The sequence below is a fragment of the Lynx canadensis genome, chromosome A3 (genome assembly GCF_007474595.2).
Source record: "Lynx canadensis isolate LIC74 chromosome A3, mLynCan4.pri.v2, whole genome shotgun sequence".
Classification (NCBI taxonomy): domain Eukaryota; kingdom Metazoa; phylum Chordata; class Mammalia; order Carnivora; family Felidae; genus Lynx; species Lynx canadensis.
This window is the reverse complement of record NC_044305.1, coordinates 54,676,211-54,697,893: the sequence shown is the minus strand read 5'-3', so window position 1 is coordinate 54,697,893 and position 21,683 is coordinate 54,676,211. Positions and strand designations below refer to the sequence as shown.

Sequence of the window (21,683 nt, the reverse complement as noted above, 5' to 3'; positions counted from 1 at the left end):
CCCAGGCTAATGGGGATTCTATTTGGGGGGACAAGCTTGTTCATTTGTTCATTCACTCATTTGTATATCCATCCATCCATCCATCCATCCATCCATCCACCCAACCATCTATCCATCCATTCATCCATGCATTCATCCATCCATCCATCCTTCCATCCTTCCATCCTTCCATCTATCCATCCATCCATCCATCCATCCATCCTTCAATCCTTCCATCCTTCCATTTATCCATCCATCCATCCAACTACCCAACCATCCATCCAGCCAGCCAGCCAGCCAGCCATCCATCCATCTAAACAGTCAGCCAGCCAGCCATCTACTCTTTCATTCATCTGGGAGGCAGCATAGCTAAGAGTCTAGATGTGAATTGGTTAGTCTGAATTTTATCTCTGCCACCGGCTTGTGTTGATCTTAGGTTATTTGCTTTCCTGTGCCTCACTTTCTTTATCTGTAAAGTGGGATAAGAATACTAGTTACTTCATAGGGTGGTCATAAGGAAAAAATTAACATATATAAAATGCTTAGAACAGGGTCTGGCACCTGGTAAGCTGTGTAAGTCTTTGACTCGGCCCTAAACCAAGGGAGAAATACCTCTAATCCTGGAAGACATAATGCACAGGCTTGTCTGTTGGAGACCCTTCTCCCCGCCTCGCAGGCGTCCCGGGCAGTGATGAAAAGACTGTCCGGCCCAGGGGCCTGGATTGCACAGAGTGGAGTAGATAGAGTCACAGGAGGCGTTAACTCATCTCAGTGCTCGTGTCTCCAAGCTTGAAGTTAACCAAGATAAGTGTGAGATTTCAAGCAATATTTTGATGTTATGCAAATAAGATAGCAAGGTTTGTTTTAAAAACATTAGCATAAAATTGAAAGTTTCTGGGGTTTTGGAATTTCTGACGATTCATCTACATGGCAAGAGGAGCTAGGGTGTTGTCGGGGAGGAAACGTGCTGCTCTTGGCTGAGGTCTGGCAGAGCCTCTGAATTTAAACCACGGGGCATTGCTCTCCACTCCTTTCTCTCAAAAGCCACTTCAGGTGTTTGGAACTCCTCTTAGAGTATTAAGAAATTAAATGGAAAACTTCCCTTCTTTTCACATAAGAACTTTCCCTGATCATCCACTGATCTGCACCATCAACAAAGCAGAAAAGAATTTTATGAAAGCCATTTTTTAGCTACTGACTGTATGAAGTGGGGAGGGGAGTTAGTTTTGCAAGCACTGATGTATATGGCCGATGTTAATTTTTTTCTCTAACTTAAAATATCCTTTACTGCAAATTGAGGTTGCATGAAAATGCTGAGTGTCCGTGCACATGTTTTTATGTGTACCTAAGTCTTCATTTCTCTGGGACAGCAGCCCAGGATCCCAATTGCTGGGTCAGCTGCGTGTTTGGCTTTTTAAGAATCTGCAAAACTGCTTGCCAGAATGGCTGTGTCACTCACCAGCAGTGCATGAGTGATCCGGTTTCTCTACATCCTTGCTGGCACTTGGTGTTGTCGCTATTTTAGATTTCAGCCGTTCTGGTAGGTGTGAATTGATAGCCTCTTGTGGCTTTAACGTGCACTGCCCCGATGGCAGATGACATTGAACGCGTTCTCACGTGCTCTTCTGTTCTCCCCAATGAAGACATGTCATAACTCCATTCATGTCTTTTGCCCCTTTTCTCGTCGGATTGTTTGCTTTTTACTGTTGACTGTTGAGAGTTCTTTATCTATTGCAGCTATAAACCTTTATCAGATATGTGGTTTGCTGATGCCTTCTGTTAGTAGCTTGTCCTCTCATCCTGTAACGGGATATCCTTCAGAGAGCAAAGCACGTGACCTCCTGCCTTTCAATGGGGTCAAATTACCCTTTCTTGGGTCCTTTTTTTGATGTCAAGTCTAAGAACGCTTCTCCCAGAGAGGTTCTCCTGTTTTTCCCGACAGTTTCACAGTCTTTACATTTACATTTTTTAAGTCCTGTGACCCCATTTTGAGGACGTTTTCATTGTATACGGTGTGATGTCAAGTCGAGGTCCACTCCTTTTTTTTTTTTTTTTGCCTGTGTGTGTCCTATGACCCAGCACCGTTTGTCGAGGAGACCATCCTTCCTCCAGTGAATTACTTTTGTGCTTTTGGTCACAGAGAGTTCCATCGTTTGATCATAGACCTGTGCAGCAGTGTTCGTTCTGAAGAGAAATCCAAGATCAAATACTGGGTGTTTTCCTTCTGTGTCCTCCTCTTTATCAACACAGAAGGTCCGTGTGAGGTGCTGGGCTGCCAGTGAAGGTGGTTTATGTAGCAGGAGAGGGGCACTCTAGCAAAGACGATAAGACAGGTCTGTGTGCATCGTGTTACAGTTTAACAAGCCTCAAACCCATGCTGAGCCCTTCTAGGGCAGTCAACTTCAGACTGTTTCTCAAACCCTGAGCCCTTTCTGTGAACTTCCTTTTACAGCCAGGAGGACTGAAGAAAATCAGTACTTCTAGTGTTGTCTTGCTTTTATTATTATTTTTTTAATGTTAATTTATTTTTGAAAGAGAGAGGGGCAGAGGGAGGGAGGGAGACACAGAATCCGAAGCAGGCTTCAGGCTCCGAGGTGTCAGCCCGACGCGGGGTTTGAACTCACAAACTCGAGATCGTGACCTGAGCTGAAGTCAGATGGTTCACCAACTGAGCCACTCAGCCGCCCCTTTTTTAAATCACAGATGGCATCTCCTGTCCTGATTAACCCTACCTTTCTCCTTATTCATAAGCTGGCTTTTGCAGGGTCACCGGGGTCATGGGGCAGTGAGTAGGATGAGGTTTCACAGTGACCGATTATCACCCAGCTTTGCTACTTACTAGCCAGATGATTCGGAAGGAGTTATTCACCGAGCGAAGTCTCCATTGCTTAGCTGCAGAATAGACTCAGGGACACAGTGAGGACTAAGGAAGCTATAAATCCAGGGAGCATAGAATAGAGCCTGACATATAATAAATATTGGAGAAATGATAGCGTGCATTGTTAGCGCTTTACTGTTTTGAAAAATTAAATCCTTGTAAGAGACGATGTTCAAAGTATGTGGGTGAGACTCCTAAAGTAATTCCATAAGGGACAACAGAAAATGTTCTGAATGGGGTGAGCTGACTACTTTGAATGGGTGAACTCTCATGGGCTAGGTAATGTTTGGCATGATTGCTGATGAAATATTTCAGTGATAAACACGAAACTCAAGGTACGATGACCTCTGGGGAGGGCAGGGGGATGAGACCGGTCAGAGGCAGACACGGAGTTTCATAGTACTGGGAATGGGCTGGCGAAGTTGGGTGGTGAGCCAATAGGTGTTTGTTTCATTAACACACACTACCTAAATTCTTTTTTTTTAACGTTTATTTATTATTGAGAGACAGAAACAGAGCATGAGCATGGGAGGGGCCGAGAGAGGGGGAGACACAGAATGGGAAGCAAGCTCCAGGCTCCGGGCTGTCAGCACAGAGCCCGACGCGGGGCTTGAACTCAAAAACCATGAGATCGTGACCTGAGCTGAAGTCAGATGCTTCACCGACTGAGCCACCCAGGTGCCCCATGACATAAAATCTTTTGAATAGTAATACACGATAAATTTCCTTAAGAATTAGTCTCACGGAGTCATAGTCATACCTGATGCATTTATATATAATATTCACCTAGATGTGTAAAACACAAAAGTCAGTTTAGTTCCACAAATTTCTATTAAATTCCCACTACTGCATAAGAAAAAATAAATATATAATATGCATGCATGCTGAGAGGACTTAATGGACATCGGAGGACAAGGTAAGTTTCAAATGTAGTTACCATTCACCAAGGAAGGTTTGTTGCAAGAGATATATCTTTGAGTTATGAAAAACATAATTTCATGATGGAATGAGCCCATCACTCAGTTTCCACACTTAACTTCCTCATACTCTTCCAGATTCTTCTGTGCCGTACCTGGAGGAAACTTTCAGTCTTTCTTTTTTTTTTTTTCCTGAGAAACTCAATCAGACATCATTCTGTATTTCCTCATCCTTCCCTTCTCTCCCTTCCTCCATGCCAGGCAGTGTTCTTGGTGCTGAGACCAAATCAGTAAACCAGGCAAGATCCCTCTCTCACAGAGCCTATATTTTAGTAGTGGAAATAAATCATCAATGCTTTAAAAAATTTTTTTAATGTTTTCTTTATTTTTGAGAGAGAGAGAGAGCATGAGTGAGGGAGGGGTGGAGAGAGAGGGAGACACAGAATCAGAAACAGGCTCCAGGCTCTGAGCTGTCAGCACAAAGCCCGATGCGGGGCTTGAACCCACAAACCGTGAGATCATGACTTGAGCCGAAGTTGGACGCCCAACCGACTGAGCCACCCAGGCGCCCCTCATCAGTGCTTTTTAAAAATAGCTCACAAATAAATGTGGTAATTGCAAATAGTATTAAGTACTGTGATCGGTAGCTTTTCTGAAGATCTGGCATATCCTGGTGTGTTTTCTAACACTACCAAGCAAGTCCCCAGTTTCCAGTGGCCACTGAATGGGTGTCTTACAAATTTAACTCAGTTCTGACACCAGCTACCCAAAGATACGTTAGATCCCACAGGTAAAGGGGTCAGCCCCACAAGACTGCCCCCACTTCAAACACAAATCTCAAGGCCAGGTTGCCACCTGTACGTCTTGTTTTTGTTTTGTGTTTTGTTTTGTTTTGTTTTAAGTAGGCTTCATGCCCAGTGCAGAGCCCAATGCGGGGCTTGAACTCACAGACCGTGAGATCAAGACCTGAGCTGAGATCAAGAGTCAGGACGCTTAACAGACTGAGCCACCCAGGCGCTTTGTCACCTGCATGTTTAGACAACTGGTTGAAATCAGGGTTTTCATCACCCACCCCCTATCTTGGGCCTGATAACTTTCTAGAATGGCTCAAAAAGCTCAAAGAAACACTTACTTACCTTTACCAGTTCTTTACAGAGGATGTTATAAGGGATACAGATGAGCAGCCGGATGAAGAGGTACAGGGTGAGATCTAGAAAGGTCAAGAGCACAGGAGCTGCTGCCCCTGTGGAACTAGGCCATACCACCCTCCCAGCATGCAGATGCATTTAGCAGCCGGAAAGCTCAACAAATCATATTGTTCAGGAGTTTTTACAAAGCTTAATGTGGGGCCCCCAGCCCTTCCCAGAGGTTGGCGGGAAAAGCTGGAAGTTCCAACCCTCCAACGAGTTGGTCTTTCTAGTGACCAGCCCCATCCTGAGGAGATCTTGGGGCCCTACCCTGTCACCTCATTAACGTAAACTCAGGTGTGCTCAAAAGGGGGCTCCTTACAGACAACAGAAGACCCCTTTGTCACTTAGGAAACCCCATGGGTTTTAGGAGCTCTGCGCCAGACACAGGGAGAAGACCATGTATATTTAGTATAATTCCCAGGATCACGTGTGTCCCAGAGGAGGCGGTGCAGGCTGGAGTAGCGGCCACAGAACGAAGTGGCGGCCTGGAGAGATGATCTAGAAGGTAGAGTCTGTCAATCCTGGCACTTTGATTAGAGGTTAGAGTGGCAGAAAGAAAGATGGAGGTCGCTTGCCAAGCCATCCACGGGCAGGCGTCTGATGAGCAGAGAGGGAAGGGTCTGGAGCACCGGAGAAGGGATAGAGCTAGATACCTGGATTGGGGTGGGGAGGGCATGCAGGTGGTATCTGAAGCCATGAGGGAGAATGATATCTCTCAGGAGAGGGGAGTATGTTGAGTGAAAAAGAAAAGACCTATGAGGTCCAGTGACATTTAAAGGACAAGGAAGGGGGGGGGGGAGGGAGGAGGAGGAAGGGTCTGAAGGACCAGCCAGAGAGACAGAATAAGGATAGGTAGATCCTATCCCCAGAGGTCAAGGATAGGTAGTCCTCCATGGGAAGGGAGAGGGGGGATCAGCAGGGTCAACTCAGGGCAGAAGAGAAGTAAAGACTGAAGAGTGTCAGCTAGATTTGGTATAAGTGAGATCGTTGGTGACCTTGGCCAGAACAGGTGCATTGGGTGGGGGGAAGGAAGCCATGCTGGGGGGAGGGAGAGGATCTGAGTAGGGGGCCAGGCAGTGGGAAACAAGAGGGAAGGGTGTGGCCGAAGAGGACGCGGGGCCCCAGGATGGTTTGGTTTTGCGTTGAGATGGGGAGGCCTGGGTGCAGTTGACTTCTAATGGGATGGGGGAGTAAGTGAAGACAGAGGAGAAAGCATAGATGTTGGGGAAGGTGATGCTAAAGATGCTGAAAAGAAGCCCTGGGGATGTAAGAGATGAGAAGACAGGAGGAGGAAACGATTCGCTTCTTCTGCTGTAACAGGAGGGACCCAAGAACACATCGGTGTCCATGCAGATCGATAGGTCCATTTGATGGTAGGAAAGCTGTAGATAGAATGGTGGCTCTTAACAGGGGTAGTACCTCCTTATGGAAAATGTGCAGGGGCTTTCTCAGTATGTGTGTGTGTGTGTGTGTGTGTGTTCTCATGACTGGGAGATGACCCTGGCATTTATTGCATGGAAGCCAGGGATGCAGGGTGACCTACGACGGTTGGGACAAAGGGAAACGGTATTTCAGATAAAACTACGCCACCAGAAGCGACGCTGTTACCGGCACGGCCGTTGCCCATGCAGCGCACTGCTGCTAGCAATCAGCGTGCTCAGCTCCTGATCCTGATTGCCAAATACTGCTCTTTGCCGGCAAGGAATCTGGACTCACTGGAGAAATGGCTGCTTTGCCGGGAACGGACAAGATGAACTTGGGTCCCCTTGTGCCAGTGGCTTATTGGCCAAAGACGCAAGCCAGCAATCCCGTGCCTGAGTTTTTACCCAAGAGAAATGAAAATTACATCCAAAGCAAGACTTTTGGGTATGCAAACTTCACAGAGCTTCATTCTCCCGAAGCCCAGACTGGAAACAACCCGAGTCAACAGGTGAACAGGTGAACAAACTGTGGTGTATCCGACAGGGCAGTGCTGCTCAGAAATAATAAGGAATCAACCACGGGTTCACCCAGCAATGGGAATAAATCTCCAACACCCTATGCGGACTGGAAAGATAACAGACGCAGAAGAACCCACACTGGATTCCAACATTTATATGAAACTCGAGAAAGACAAAACTGGCCAATGCTGATCAAAGCAGATAATGCGGGCGCGAGAGAAGTTTATGGGTGCCAGAAACTGTCTCTGTGATGGTGGCAGAGGTGACACAGGTACACTCCTTTGTCAAAGCTGCCGGACTCCACAGGTACCGTGGGTGCATTTCATTTTCTGTAAATACGATTACGGTGAGGTTGGTTTTTTAAAGACCAAACCGGGAAGTTAAAAGGACAGAAAAGGCACCTGATGGGCTTTCTCTGGTCAAACTGGGACCATTTGAGCGTGTGTGTGTGTGTGTGTGTGTGTGAGAGAGAGAGAGACAAAGAGACAGAGAGAGAGAGAGAAGCTTATCTTTATTTAGGGACCATATGTAGGATGGAAACATACAAAGAAATGTAAGGACATGCCTGTCAGTGAAGTCAGTGGTTGTGGGTGAAGGAGGGAGCCCAGGGTGGGGGGCTTTGGGGGTGCTGATAACGCTCCACTTCTTGATCCAGGTGGTGATTATATCTGATCTTTACTTTGGAAGGATCTGTTAAACGGCACACATCTGTACGGATGTCATATTTCACAATACAAACTGCAACCTCTGTGTTCTGAGAAGCAGCCACAATCCAAGTGACCCTTCTAAAAATACTTTCAGGCCATTGATTCCATTTCTCTAATCAAAGCGCCTATTAAGTCTAACAAGGAGAGATGCGTGCGTAGTTAAAAATAGAACTGATTCTTACACGAATGTTATCGAGAAAGCCATTTTCAAAAATAGAGATAGGGCCTCTTAAATAACCCGAGATGAAAAATACCACGTTGCTGAAAGAGCCTAAGCGCTGAAAGATAATAAGTGCTCTCTCCTCATTCGAGCAGGCTTCCCAAATTCCTCCAGCTGTAAAATGTCTACTCTTTTCTAAGAATGGAAGGATGAAACGGAATGGAGGGCCTCCCTCGTCTGCATGAGCATCCCCCTCACTTGGGGTCTTCAACGGGTTGCTTCCTCAAGCTCCCTCTGAAAGTACTGATTAAGTTATCAGAAGAAATTTGATTTTCATAAAAAAGGAATCTGATTAGAACCTCAAGGAGAACTGATTAGGGTCTAATACTTTCCGAGGGTGGTGGCAGGGGCTCCGGCGGCCCCTGCTTGGGGCTAATTGATGAACAGCCCCCGTTCGTTCCTTGTGGCTTCCTTTTCTCCCCCTCAGGGCTGTTCTTGTACTCCCCTATCATTACCTTGATAATAAAAGGCCGAGTGATCAAAATTGAAAATAACAGGCAGATCCGATCTCTCCCAGCTCAATCTTGGGTGAAAACCTTTTCATCTTCGGGGGTTTCTCGCCCCTCCCCCGTTCATTTTAATACATTTATTCCGCTTTGCCCCGAAAATTATTTTGGTCTCAGACAACTCCTATTTATTCATTCTCATGGATGAAAGCAGAAGCCTGGATAATGCAAAATGATACAAATCCAGAAACCTTTTATATTTGACTTTCAAATGTGGGCTTGTACTTACATTTGATTATGTGTATGTTTAATATTCGGGGGATTCAATTCAGACAAAATAAATGAGTCACAGGATAAGCATCTAGCTGGAAAAAGTGTTCCAAGCCCCGTTCCTTAGCCAAAATCTAGCCCCAGGGGACAGGTGGTCTGACTTCTGACAGAAGACAGATGGAGAGCCGTCTACACGCACAGACTTTCTAGCCTGAAGCTGGGTTCGGGGAGTGCTGGCTTCCTCGGACATCCCCGGTGTCCTGCTCACTCCCCATGCTGCTCATTGTCTTAGGTCAAGTATAATACGTGCTGCTAATATCTAGAAAGGAGGCTTCACCGCCAGAAAGATTGCTTTACATGGGTGCAAAGAATTGCTTTTCTAATCTTTCCTTCCCAGCCGACCCTGAGTTTCAGTTCTTGGCACGGGTCCCACTCCCACTCAGGGGGGGCAAATTATACACCACGAGGCAAGGATCGTGGGGGGCCCATCCTAGAGTTTGATCACCGCAACGATTATATGTATAACCAGTCTGTCCACCAGGGTGGGCAAATTATTACCAAGTGGTAAAGCGTGCACAGTTCCAACGGTCACACAGTTGGAAGCCACCTGCCCCGAGGGGCATCTCTGGGTCTTTCCTCCCAGAGTCTAACCGCATTGTGTGTCCTCGACCTGACTTGATAAACTGGGATCTCTGTGAAGACGCTCACCATGGTCTTTCCCATCTTCCTTCTCCCCTGTGCACCTTCCTTTATAGATGCCCCGGAGCCAATGGGCAGTTTCTTTGGAGCAAAGGTTTGTGTTGGGGTTTGCCACTGGGAGAGAACGTGGGGACCCTGGCGGGAAAGTGACATGATCAGAAGTGGTTCAGAGAAGGGTCAGATTTTACATGATAAACTGAAATTTGAAGGGGGGGGCGGGGAAGAAAAGAAGGGAAAGGAGGAGGGAGAGGGAGAGAGAGAGAGAGAGAAACAGGGAGGAGACAGAAGGAAGGAGGGGACAGGGGAGAAGAAGGGAGGGAGAGAGAGAAGAAACGATGGAAGCAGGGAGAAAGGACATTTTCTGTAAACAACTACCTGTTGTGTCTTCTCTTCTCACGGATGGAGAGACCACAGGGGAGGGGAGGAGGCAGATTCTGCCTGATCAAGTTGAAAATGTCCTTCTAGCAGTTTCTATCCTTTGAGGGCATCTCCCTCATCCCTCCGAGTTCTGAAGACAGGGTCTGGGCCCAGCGAGCAGCCGAGGTCCCCTCCCCAGGGTTGGCAGGAGAAGCTTGGGGTCCACACACTTCCCTCTGTGGCTTCGCTAGCATGTCTCTCCTCAGTGTGACCCAGGCTGCTGGTCACTGAGGCAGGCCCTCCGGTCTACACTCCGGGTGTTGGCCGGCAGCAGCTGCCCAAATCCACGGCCTGATTCAGCCTCCTCACTGACACCCTGGCACTTGGAGACTTTCTCCTCTCGGCCCTGGGGCTCGTTCCTTCCGGGGTCCTCAGTTCCCTCAGGCCTCTCCTCTTCCCGCAAACTATGAATGGGGACCAGGGGCCAACCCTTGCCCGGACTCCTGCCTTCCCAGGCTGTGCTCAGTGGACAGAAGACAGATCTCCCCCGTCCAGTACTTTCCTCCAAAGCTGTCGAGAAGTTTCAGGTGTGGGTGAATTAACTCCAGTCTTACCCATAATCTCGACTTCTGAACCCCTGCCCTACCCTCTCTCCTACGAGCTCCCCTTCCGGCTCCAGAAGGACTCCCCTGGAGCCCCCCAGTGGGAAAAATCTCATGTCCCAGGCTGCCCCTACTCTATGTCCTCAGCAAACCCTGCTCACGACTCTCGATTGGCTCTTGGTTTGCAAGGGAATCAAATTTTGAAACATAGAAGGAAATAAAAAACAAATTAACATTTTTCTTTCTCCCTTCAGCCAGGTTTATAAGAATACATTCTTGCCACATATTTAAAATATCTCATTTGTCATGCAGACCCGAGCACGTACCCCTTTTCTAGGGAGTTTTTAGCCTCCCTCTCAAGCTCTGAATGCCACTGATTCAATGGAAGGAAAGCCTACATCACCTACGTGAAAGGAAAAATGCATCTATTTAATATCACGTAGAGATTATGCCTGCAGAATTCTTCAGGAAGATCACTCAGGATGCAGTGCAAGAAATGAATTAAACATGGGCAAGATAGGAGACAGGCCATTTAGGATGTTATTGCAAAAACCTAGGCTAAGAATGACAATGGATTTAACCCAGGCAGTAGTCACGGAATGGAGGAGACACATTAAATAAGTATTAAGACATTAACATTAAGATTGACATAGCAAGGCTTCATCTGTGACTGTTTGTTCCAGGAGAAGGTAGTTTTTATATGGAAAGAGGAAAGGGGAGAGAGCAGGAGCATGGCTGGTGCACTACAAGGGCAGTAGACCAAATGGAAGGAATCAAAGATTCCATCAGGCTAAGCCGATTAACATGGGGAATTAGGGCTTAATGTGTCAGCTAGGTGTCCCAGGCTGGATTTTCTAGAAGCAGATGCTGATGGGGCTTGGGGCGCAAGACATTCAATCGAGATTTTCATTGGCTGAACTGTGTCATCCCTTCCCCCTCAAATCCAATTCCTATGTTGAAGCCTTAACTCCTGGTACCACAGACTTGACCTGTATTTGGAGGTAGGGTCTCAAAAGAGGTGATTAAGTTACAGTGAAGTCATTAGGGTGCCACCTAATCCAATATGACTGGTGTCCCTGTAAGAAAAGAAGATTAGGACACAGACACACACTGAGGGGAGACAATATGAAGACACAGGAAGACCACCATCTATAGCCAAGGAGAGAGGCCTCCTGACAAACCATCCCCACTGACACCTTGCTCTTGGACTTCCACCCTCGAAGGCTGTCAGAAAACTTATTTCTGTCACTTAAGCCATTCAGTCTGTGGTATTTTGTTATGACAGCCCAAGCTGACTAATAGAGGTCAATAGCTGTGAAGGGGAGGAAAAAGTATCGGGCAGAGGAGAAGCCCAACCACCATGTAAACCCCCCAAAGTCTTAGCTAAGCTGGCAGGGAGCTTTGGGGCAGGAACAATTCACCAAAATCACAGAATACCCGTACTTTCGTGCTCCACCTCATTCAGTCGCCAGATGAGGGCTCTCATCTGTATGGCTGTGACCTCAGGCTAGGTGGCTTTCTGCAGCTGAGGTGGACTATCAAGGAGCTGATTGATGAGCAAAGGCTGTCTGCACCCCGTGCTCCTCACACTGGGCACAGATGGTGCCATGTAGGAAGAGCCATTCTCCATGTCTATCACAGTCCACCCCTTGCCCTGCCCAGAAAACATGCTCTCCATGTATATTCAGGGAGGAGTGTCTTGCCAGATTCTACTGGGCCTCTGTCTCTGTGAGAAAAAGTACACTCAGAGCCACACTAATACTTCCCACCCTCATCCCTTTCCTCCACGGACTCAGTAACGCCTACAGTTAGTAAGGGTAAAGTCTCAGAATGCCCGGATGGCCCATAGTAAAAGAAGTTCATAGGCTCAGGGAAGTGACTAAGTTTGAAAGCATGGATTCCGTGCAACCCACACATCCATCTTTTTAGCACACTCCCTGGGAGGGTCTCCTCACTCTCCTCACCACAGTGTAAAGAAATGGGCCGTCAGCACCCCTGGAGGACTCTGTGGTGGTGTCCTCTGTAGGCTAAAGGTCAGGGTGGGAGATACTGCAATAGAATAGGTTTCCCGATCTTAAGGGGAATAATTGGGAGCTGGACAGTTAGAGGCAGATGACACTGCAGTCACACTCAGGGATGGTCCTAAAAATCACCGGTGAAGGGAATCGCCCCACAGTGGGCAAAACTTGCTGTTGTCCATCGGTGCGGACGAAGAGATCTGGATCTACACTGACTCGTGAGCTGTGACTCACAGAGGAGTTGCTGGTGGGGGTTTGGAAAGAGGAAAATTGAAGAACCGGTGGAAGGAGCTCTTAAAAGAATGTGGTAACCTCTTGGAATGTGGCCAACCTCCATGGAATATGGAGCGATTTAAGTTCTCTGCAAATCCTCACAAGAGTCATTCACCCAAAGTAAGGCTCTCCACGATCAGGTGTACAAGATGACGTGCTCTGTAAGTGCCAGCCCTTTCCCCACCACCCCGTACAATGACCGTGTGGCCGGGTGGCAGAAATGGGGATTATGTAGCATTCAGCCAGAGGGTCTTCTCCTCACCGACAAGGATCTGGCTACTTCCAACAGCAGAGGCCAACATGGAGCCCCTGATATGCCACTTGTTCTCCAGAGCAGCTACCTTTGAAGAGATTCATTACACTGGCTTCTTTCACGATGGAGGAGGCAGTGATCTGTCTTCAAAATGATAACCTACACTCTGAGTATGGATTTGCTTTCTGTCTTCAGTGCTCTGCCAGATCCCCAAACATGGACTTGAAGAATTCCTCATTTGTAGTCATAATAACCCTTACAACTTTCATTCCACCCAGGGCACATTTTCCGATGATGGCGGTTCATGAAGTGGGCTAGTCTTACCCCATGGCCCGCCACCACCCAGAAGCGGCATCAATAGAACAGTGGAATGGCCTCTTGAAGGCTCAGTCATGGTAACAGATGAGAGGAATACCCTGAAAATTACTGGAAGCTGTCCTATAGGATTTAGCATGTGCTTCTGACCTACGGCTAATGTTTGGTGGCTTCTCCCATTATCCAGATCCATGCGTCTAGGAATCAAAGGTTGGAGAGGGCAGTGTCCCTGAGTCTCTTATACCTAATCCCCCCAAAACCCATTCGGAGACTTTTCCATCTTATCCTGTGATCTTGAAACTGGTGAGGCTGAAAGTCCTAGAACCCAACAGAGGACCATGTCACCAAGGAACACACTCATAGCACTGTTAAATTAGAATCCGAGACTGCCCCCTGGCCACTTGAATCTCCTCATGCTGTTGAGTCAAAAGCCTACAAGAGGTCACTGGGCTGAGCAGAGTGATGGATCTCAATTACCAGGGAAAAACTGGATCATCGTTACACAACGGGTCAGGGAGGTTTAGGGGGTTCGCCCAAGGGATTCCTGGGGATATAGCCTCTTGGTACTTCTCCCCAGCTAGTCCTCATCCAAGGAAAGCTGCAGTGAAGTCAAGGACTCCGGTCATTCAGGTATGAGGGTTTGGGTCACTATCACTTATCAGAGAACCTCCTCATCCAGCTGAGACACTGGTGGAGAGGAAGAGGGACATAGTGTGGGAAGACGGGCAAGTCGCGTAATAATGCCACTTACGCCTCATCATCACAGCCACAGAAAAGGAATATGCAGCAGATCTGTTTCTGTTCATTGTTTTCCTTCTCCCTCTTCCCCTCCACCTACGTTTCAGTATAGGAAGAGCACTGTTAGGGCGAAAAATGTTAGGTTTCCCATGGGTATATGGCTGAATTGATTTCACCTATGGTGATATCACAACTGATAAAATTGTGCGTGTCCCCTCTGTGGAAACCATGATTTTTCTTTTACACAAATGACAGACAAGAGGGGATGGACTGTCTAGGATATTTTCCTTTGGCCCTCTAGACCCACTTTGCAACTCTCTCCACCCTGCTCCGAGTTGGGGAGGCGTCAACCAGGCCCTGTACTCTGGCTTCTGGGTGGGATCGGCCAATGGGAGGCAGCCGCAGGGACTGGCCGGTGGGCTGCAACTCTCCCCTCCCTCCCCCCACTGAGAGGTCCCTCCCCTGACGGCTCCTGTCTGGCAGTCTTCTCCACAAAGCTGCTCCTCTCAGGCTCTGGAACGTCCTTCTCCTTCGCCTCTTCCAGCCCCGTGGTGATGGCTTCCCTCCATTGCTAGTCTCAGGCCAGTGTGCTGGCCTTTGTTTCTCTAACCTTGGCCACAACGTGGTAACTATCCGCTTCTGTAAACTCTCCTCAATGACCCAGTATGAGGGTCTCTTCTATTTTCTGCTAGATCCCAGCTTTTTCCAAGTAAAAAAGCCACTGGAACTATATTTAACTTATGAAATGTAACTTACATGAAGAAAAAGATGCATAGCATTTATCTAACATTGAACACGGAGTTATAAATTGAATACCCATTTGTCTGGGTTCCCCCAACCCAAATCAAGAACTCGGGAGGAGGCCATTCCCCCCAGAAGCCCACCTGACCTTGTATACTTCTTGCCCATGACAGTCCCCTTCCTCCTTTGACAGATTAGTTTTTGTTGTAACAAGTTACCATGACTTTAGTGGCTTAAAACAACACCAATTTATTATTGTATAGTTCTGACCATCAAAGGTCTAAAAATGCATCTCACAGGCTAAAATCAAGCTGTTGACAGGGCTGCATTCCTTCTGGAGGCTCTAGGAGACGATGGATTTCCAGCTCCTAGATGCTGCTTGCAGCCCTGCGCCCGTGGCTCTACATCACTCCAACCTCTGCTTCTGTCCTCACATCCCCTTCCCTGATTCTGACCCCCAGATTAAAAGGACTCTTGTGGTGACATGGTGTCCACCTGGATAACCCAGGGCGATCGCTCCGTCCCCAGACCCTTAACTTACCCACGTCTGTAAATATAATATATTCACAAATTCAAGGGATTAGGATATGAATATCTCTGGGGACTGTTATTCTGTCTGCCACACCCACTGTCTGGACTTTTGGGGTACTCATTTCTTCGAATAAAGTTATTTTTTAAATTACTTGATTGGGGCTATTCATCACTATCTAGTGACTTTTTTAGTCAGGCCATGCCATGGCCACTGGCCAGCCTGTGGTGAGCTTTTCTCACGGTGCTGAGAGGTATATTATTATCCGCATTATTATTCCCGTTTTACAGACAAGGGAAATGAGGCTCAAAGATCTGAAGCTTCTAATTGCTCAGTTAATGAATGTCAGAGCTGTAAGCCAACACCCTAGTCTGTGTGAAACCAAACCCCACCTGCTCTCTACTCCATCATGGGATCATGGGCTCCCCGGGAAGAGAAGGTAATTCCTTTTATCTGCAGATAAAAGGAGACTAAGGTGGGACACGCCTGTGCAAAAGCAATCTCATTTTGTCAACACGGCAGCCCCAAGAGTGGACAAAAACGTTTCGTGCTATAAGCCATACGAAGATACCCCATGAAGGATCGGTAGCTCTGATGTACATTTCCCTGAAATTTCCATTTGCTCATTTTATTGTGTGTCATCGGGTTCTGCAGAAGGAAAAAAAAAAAAAAAAAAAAAACAAAGAACAAAAAACAAAAGGAAAAAGAAATCTACCCACCAAGTCACCTTAGCAGATGCACGGCTTGTTTCATGTGAGCAGAACGGTTTGTTGGGTTAATGGCTCTAGTAACAAAACGCACGCCAGGGTCATTATTTATAATGGGCAGTGACGAAAAGCAGTAGCAAAGCTGGCACGTAGCGACAGGCAGTGTAAAATTTTAATTGCGAGGCATTTTCTGGAATTTGATTTGAAACGTCCTGTGGTTATAAAGCGAAAACAGCTTTCAGGGAAGACAGGCATTGAGACCAGGCTAAGGTTTGAGAACCGTTTGCATGTTTGCTTGGAACATCTGAGAAAGGGCTGCCAGCCAAGTCTCTTCTCCCTGACACTTACAGTGCGTTACCAGCAACCTAGAAATCATCTGAGAACTAAGTGCTTAGCCCACTTAAAACCTGAGCAGAAAAACAGAATCCCTGTTCTAAACTCAGTTCAAAAATCCTTGTCCGACACGTGCCACATTCTGTGCTGGGACCGGTGGGTCCGGCTTCATCGTGGCCGCCCGTCAGGACGGGGAGGCAGTAGACCGGTCGTCCTGGACAAGCGAGACTTCCAGAAAGTGGAGAAGAGCTGGGCGACAAAGCGAAAAACAGTGAAAAGGTTAGGGCAAGGAAGCCATATAAAAGTCGTTTACAGAAGGCACCGTTTTTTCAAGTTGTACATTTTGACCCATTTAATGGGCTAGGGGATCGGCTTAGTGGATTTTGAAAAATGAAATAGGACAGAATCGAAAATACCAGAGTGTGTTGCCCAATGAAGATGTTTATATGCTTTGATGGGGGGGGGGGATTCTTGTGTGTATCAGGTCACAACGGGAAATGTATTTCTTAGCGTGGGTCATAGTCCAAAAAAGATGGTAAAGCCCTGATTTAAAGGAAGCGGCTGTGAATTGGTTATAAAACTATAGAGCCTATTAATCAAATCCATTATACACATCTGCTTTTCTTGAAAAAGAAATCACCTGATGATGTGAACAGGTCCGGGAGCCCTTTCTCTGCTTTGCGTCAGTGTCCCGGGACACGATAACCTTAACAACGGCTGCCATCTATGGGATACTCACCGTGTTCTAAATGCCTCATGTGTATTACTCTTCACAACTGTTTGACTTTACGGAGGGAGGGACACCGGGCACAGAGACGACCACTTTCCCACGTAGCCGGGAAGGGCAGAGTACAGCCCGGAATTCAGTGAGACCCCAACCTTTTGGTCCAGCTTATATCCCGCTGATCTCTGCTGAGACTGTAAACCCTTTGCAGGCAAAACCTCCTAAGTCACCTGGCGTATTTTTGTTTGCTCTTGGATATGCACCGGCATCATCTGGAAGCTCTGGGTAGGCCTACCCCAAGAGGGAGCACCAGAGGGCAAGCCTTCCAACGGAGCCGGAAGGAAACTGCATGCCTTTGATGATCTGCCCCCAGAAGATCACCTATATGGACTCCTCCGCCTTGCCCTGTTGGCGAAGCTGAACCAAGCCCATCCAGACTGGGTGGGAGGGGACACAGACCGCACCTCTTGAGGGTTTAAAACCACCCCCACGTGACGTTCTCAATCGTCTTAGTTTCCAACTAGTGTATGAAGAAGGCTTCCTTCTCGACCAAGTGGGTTTTCTGGGACGTGGGGGAGCGAGTGGCTCAAATTCCCTGTGATGCACGGGGCCCTTTGTGGTTAATAATCTGCCTCTCATTATAATGATCTGTAGTCTCTATCATAACAAATGGGCTGGAACCACAGATATATTTACTGCCTTAATTTAGTTGCGAGCATTAGGCTTCTTTTGAAGCATTCTCTCTCCATTTGGACTGAATGCCTTTTATCTAGGCTTATCTTCAATGTCAATAAGTTTAGCATTCATCAACAGCTGGAAGCCCCGATATTATCCATCTCTCCTTCTATTAATCTTCTGTAAGTTCATCTTTATTGCCGTGAATCCATTCATCACCCCAGGCCGTCCTTCGCATTTGTCTGGTGTTCCATTTAGCTAAGCCAAACTCTATTTCTTTAGCAGGACTGAAGTTCTTTGTCATTTTAATAGTTTATAGAGCTTTTTCTTAGAGCTGGCACAGAGTGTCGGATTGTCCACAAAGAGCAAACGGATGGCAATAATATTCTTTGTTGGGTTCTGTGTTAACCCGAGGGCTCTCGGGTAAATTTATTCCCGAGAAGACCCACAAGGTCTGAGTCTCCCTAAAATAGTCTACATTCTGTAAGAAGACCTCCACGGGAACACGTCTCCCCGGAGCACAACTAGACGCTACCTTTCATCTGTTCGTATCATTCTATGTAAACTTCAGTCCAGATTCTCCTCACCTACCTTCTCTCTAATTGATGCAGGCCAAGTACGGGTGGCTCAGTTCGTGAAGCCTCTAACTCTTGATTTCAGCTCAGTTCATGATCTCACGGTTTGTGAGATCAAGCCCCGTGTGGGGCTCTGTGCTGACGGTGCGGAACCTGCTCGGGAATCTCTCTCTCCCTCTCTCTGCCCCTCCCCAGCTTGGGCTCTCTCACTCCCTCTCAAAATAAGTAAATGAAATTAACAAAGAAAAAGAAAAAGAGAAATCAATAAGATCCACATTACGAGCTAGGAAAGGAAGAGATCTGTAAGTGAGGGAAGGGAAGGGGTGCAGAGATGGGGGAAGATACAGAGAGAAGCAAAAGGTTGGTTCTCTCCAGAAAACGGTCACCGAAATCCAGAGCCACACCAGGGAAGCAGACAATGCTCTCCAGGTCAGGACCGAGATTCTAGAGCAAGCAGGAGATGAAGATTAGGAATCAGAGTGTCATAATCAGGGTGACTGGGATACCCCAGCCCAGGGACACGCCCCTTCATCCTCAGACCCAGCCCTGCCCTGGGGCAGGGCTGGCAGGTGAGCAGATTTGAGCTACTTGGCTAGTTGCTGGGCTGGCCACGGGACATGGAAATCCTGGCCTGGGTGGAACCCTCTTGGGAGAACGATAATCTGCATACATTACAGGAAGCATTCTTTGCTCCGATGCTGGGTTGGGCAAGGAACAGGGTATTATGGGCAGTGCTGGGGCAGTTGATGACAACCTCCGCTCTCAACACATCTGCCGTCGAGGCAGACCCACGCAACAGGCATAGCAACTGACCGCACGAATCACTAACGCAGGACAGGCCCAAGAGCTCAGATGGGGGAGATTCTCTGCTGCCTGAGGTCGTCAGACTTCACAGAGAAAGTAAGGCTTGGAGAAGCAGGAGAGGGCACGTCAGGTTCCACTGACCAAGACCAGTCCGACCGGGGTGGGCAGAGAGAGACTACACGCGCCCCTTTGGCATCTCAGAGATCATTTCCTGGACCCAGGTCCCTAGGGAAACAAGCAGTATTCAGGAACTCCGCCGAGGCCTGCCAGTAATCGAGAGAAGAGCCACTTTGTCACAAGTGCTTCTGCTGCCCCGGAAAGCAGCCGTGGGCCCTTTCTGTCGGCTTCAGTTGCGGCTGTGAATCTTATGTGGCCAAGTTTATTTATTTTGAGAGAGGGAGGGAGGGCAAGAGAGAGAATCCCAAGCAGACTCCACACTCAGCATAGAGCCTGACATGGGGCTTGACCCCACAAACTGTGAGTACATGACCTGAGCTGAAATCAAGAGCTGGATGCTTAACCGGCTGAGCCACCCAGGCGCCCCACGGCTGTGTATCCTTCGGGGCAGCAGAGGTCCTTCTGGGTCTCAGTCACCGGCTCTCCCACTTAGAGGGCACAAGGCAGCACGAATGCTCTGAGCACCTTTTCAACCCTTCTGAACCAGGCACTGAACCTGCGTAAACGCCCCCTACTTCCGGCAGCCCAACGAGGCAGGTCGGAACGACGACCCTATTTTTTTTTTTTTTTTCCCAATAAGAAAACAGGCCCAGAGATGTCCAGTAATTTGCCTGAGGTCACAAGGCTAGCAAGAGGTACTGACTTCAAAGCCGGGCAGAGTCCAGAACGTGCACCCTGGCTGCTCCGATGTGCCCACCGCTTAACAACCCCTCCCCGCAAAGCCCGGCACCCAGAGGCGGACTCCGGCTTTGCCACCGGGGAGGTTAGATCAGCCAAGTGTTTCCACGCCCTTGGCACAACTCAGGTCTCTTCATCCTCGAAAGACGCTCTCCTGAGCGACAGCTAAGAATCCACTTCCGTGCCGCACTCGCATAGGACTTAAATACTGAGGCTTCTCCCAGGGGGGAAAAGGCCCCCAACCGAGTCGTGACTCCCTTGCTGTCCTTGGGCCCCAGAACTCTCAGCAAACAAGAGGGGAACCCAGCAGAACCCTCAGAATCCCATCTACGGGGCTCCAGGGGGTTGCAAGGAACACTTCAGCCCAGCTCTGTAGTTTGTAACCCGTACTTGGGTTCAGGCGGCCGGTGATAAGTGAAATCAAACCCCCAGAATCCTGTGGGCACATTTTCCTGGAAGGACAGGCTTCAATCACAGTTTTCCAGGGGCCTGGGACCGGTAAGGAGTATCTGGTCCTCGCTAGATCCGCAGTGCCTTGTTCCTGCTCCATCAGTCACTGCAGGCCTGCAACAAGGTAGACAACCTTCTCTACCACCGGCTTTGGGGACACTTAGGGCCCACGCCCAAGCCAAGCAGCATTGGTAAGGCCCTTCCACACAGACCCGGCAATAACCATTACTTCACGAATAACCATGAGCTGGTAACAAGCCACAGGCAGATGATACTTACGGAATTATTCTCAATTCGGTAAGGTGGGGTAAGGGTATCGTGATCACGTTCTTTTCAAGTCCTTAGTCTCTGGGATGGGGGAAGAGCTGGGGGATAAATGAAAGAAGAATGGAGAGAGTCTTACCATCTTTGAAGCTGGAGCTGACCACTTAGGGGTTCCTTAGAGCATCTTACTTTTGATTTTTTTTTTAATTCCATAATGAAAAGTTTTTAAAATAAAACTAAATCAAAGCCACTGTTCTTGACAAGATGTAGATGCCTGAGCCAAGCGAAAGTGGTACTTCTCCCAGAAAGGGAAGCCTACCGACTCCCCCGCAGGAGCATGGAGGGGAGCACTCTTGCCTACCCTCCAGCCTGTCCGGTCCCTGGGGCGGGGGGCTCAAGCAATTGGCGCTAAACTAAGCCCGGGAAAGGAAACCAAGTGAGACGTGGGTCCCGAAGGGTTCGCGAGGCTGGCATTCTCCCACCTGGCGTCTTTGGGCACCTCACCTTCCAGGTCTCAGTTTTGCGCTCCACAAAATGGTTGGACGTCCGGCGGGCAGGTGCGTGGACGGAAAGGAGGTCCGTGGGCGCGCCCCCAGAGTTGTACAGGGGAGGCAGAGTCTGGCATTTTCCTGAGATGGCTCGGGGCCGCGGGGGTGGATGGAGGAGATCAGGAGTGGAAAGAAGGAACACACGCGCGCGCACGCACACACACACACACATACACACCCCTCCTTCTTCTTCTTCCCCCACCCCCCCCTCAAGGGGCGGTCCCCTGGTCCCCTGGGGGAGGTTTTCGGGCCCACGACCCGGGGAGGACGGCGCCCTGGAGAGCTGCGGGCCGGGTTCGCAGGACTGGGGTCTGGGCCGCTGCAGCCGGGTGGCCGGCGCCGCGGCGGCCCCTCCCCGCCGTCCCCTCCTCCTCGCCTCCTCCGCCCCCCCGCCCCCCTCCTCCGGGTCCCCGGCAGCGGCGGCTGGAGGAGCAGCCGGCGGCGCAGCGGCCGCGCAGCCTTTGTCTCGGGGCCGCGGGGCGGCGGGGCCCGGCGCAGGCGTAAGTGACCGGTGGCCGGGCCGCCGGGGGCTCGGCGGGGAGCGGGCCGGGGGGCGCGGGCGCTCCGGGCGCGGGTGTCGGGCCAGACGGGCGTGTGCGGGCGCGCGGGCGGGGAGCCGGGGCCGGTGCGCGCCCCGCGAGGCGGTGCGGGCGGCGGAGCGCGGCGCGCGGGGGGC

The 21,683-nt window shown here is 49.1% G+C and overlaps 1 long non-coding RNA gene across 1 annotated transcript; it reads right to left on the bottom strand.

Annotated features, from left to right (window-relative positions):
* Positions 1-15,823: 15,823 nt before the first annotated feature.
* LOC115509695 lies at positions 15,824-21,156 on the bottom strand. The gene is made up of 3 exons (XR_003967457.1): positions 20,964-21,156; positions 20,475-20,560; positions 15,824-16,361 (listed from the first exon to the last, which is right to left on the bottom strand). It is a non-coding gene; the product is annotated as an uncharacterized LOC115509695 (long non-coding RNA).
* Positions 21,157-21,683: the final 527 nt, after the last annotated feature.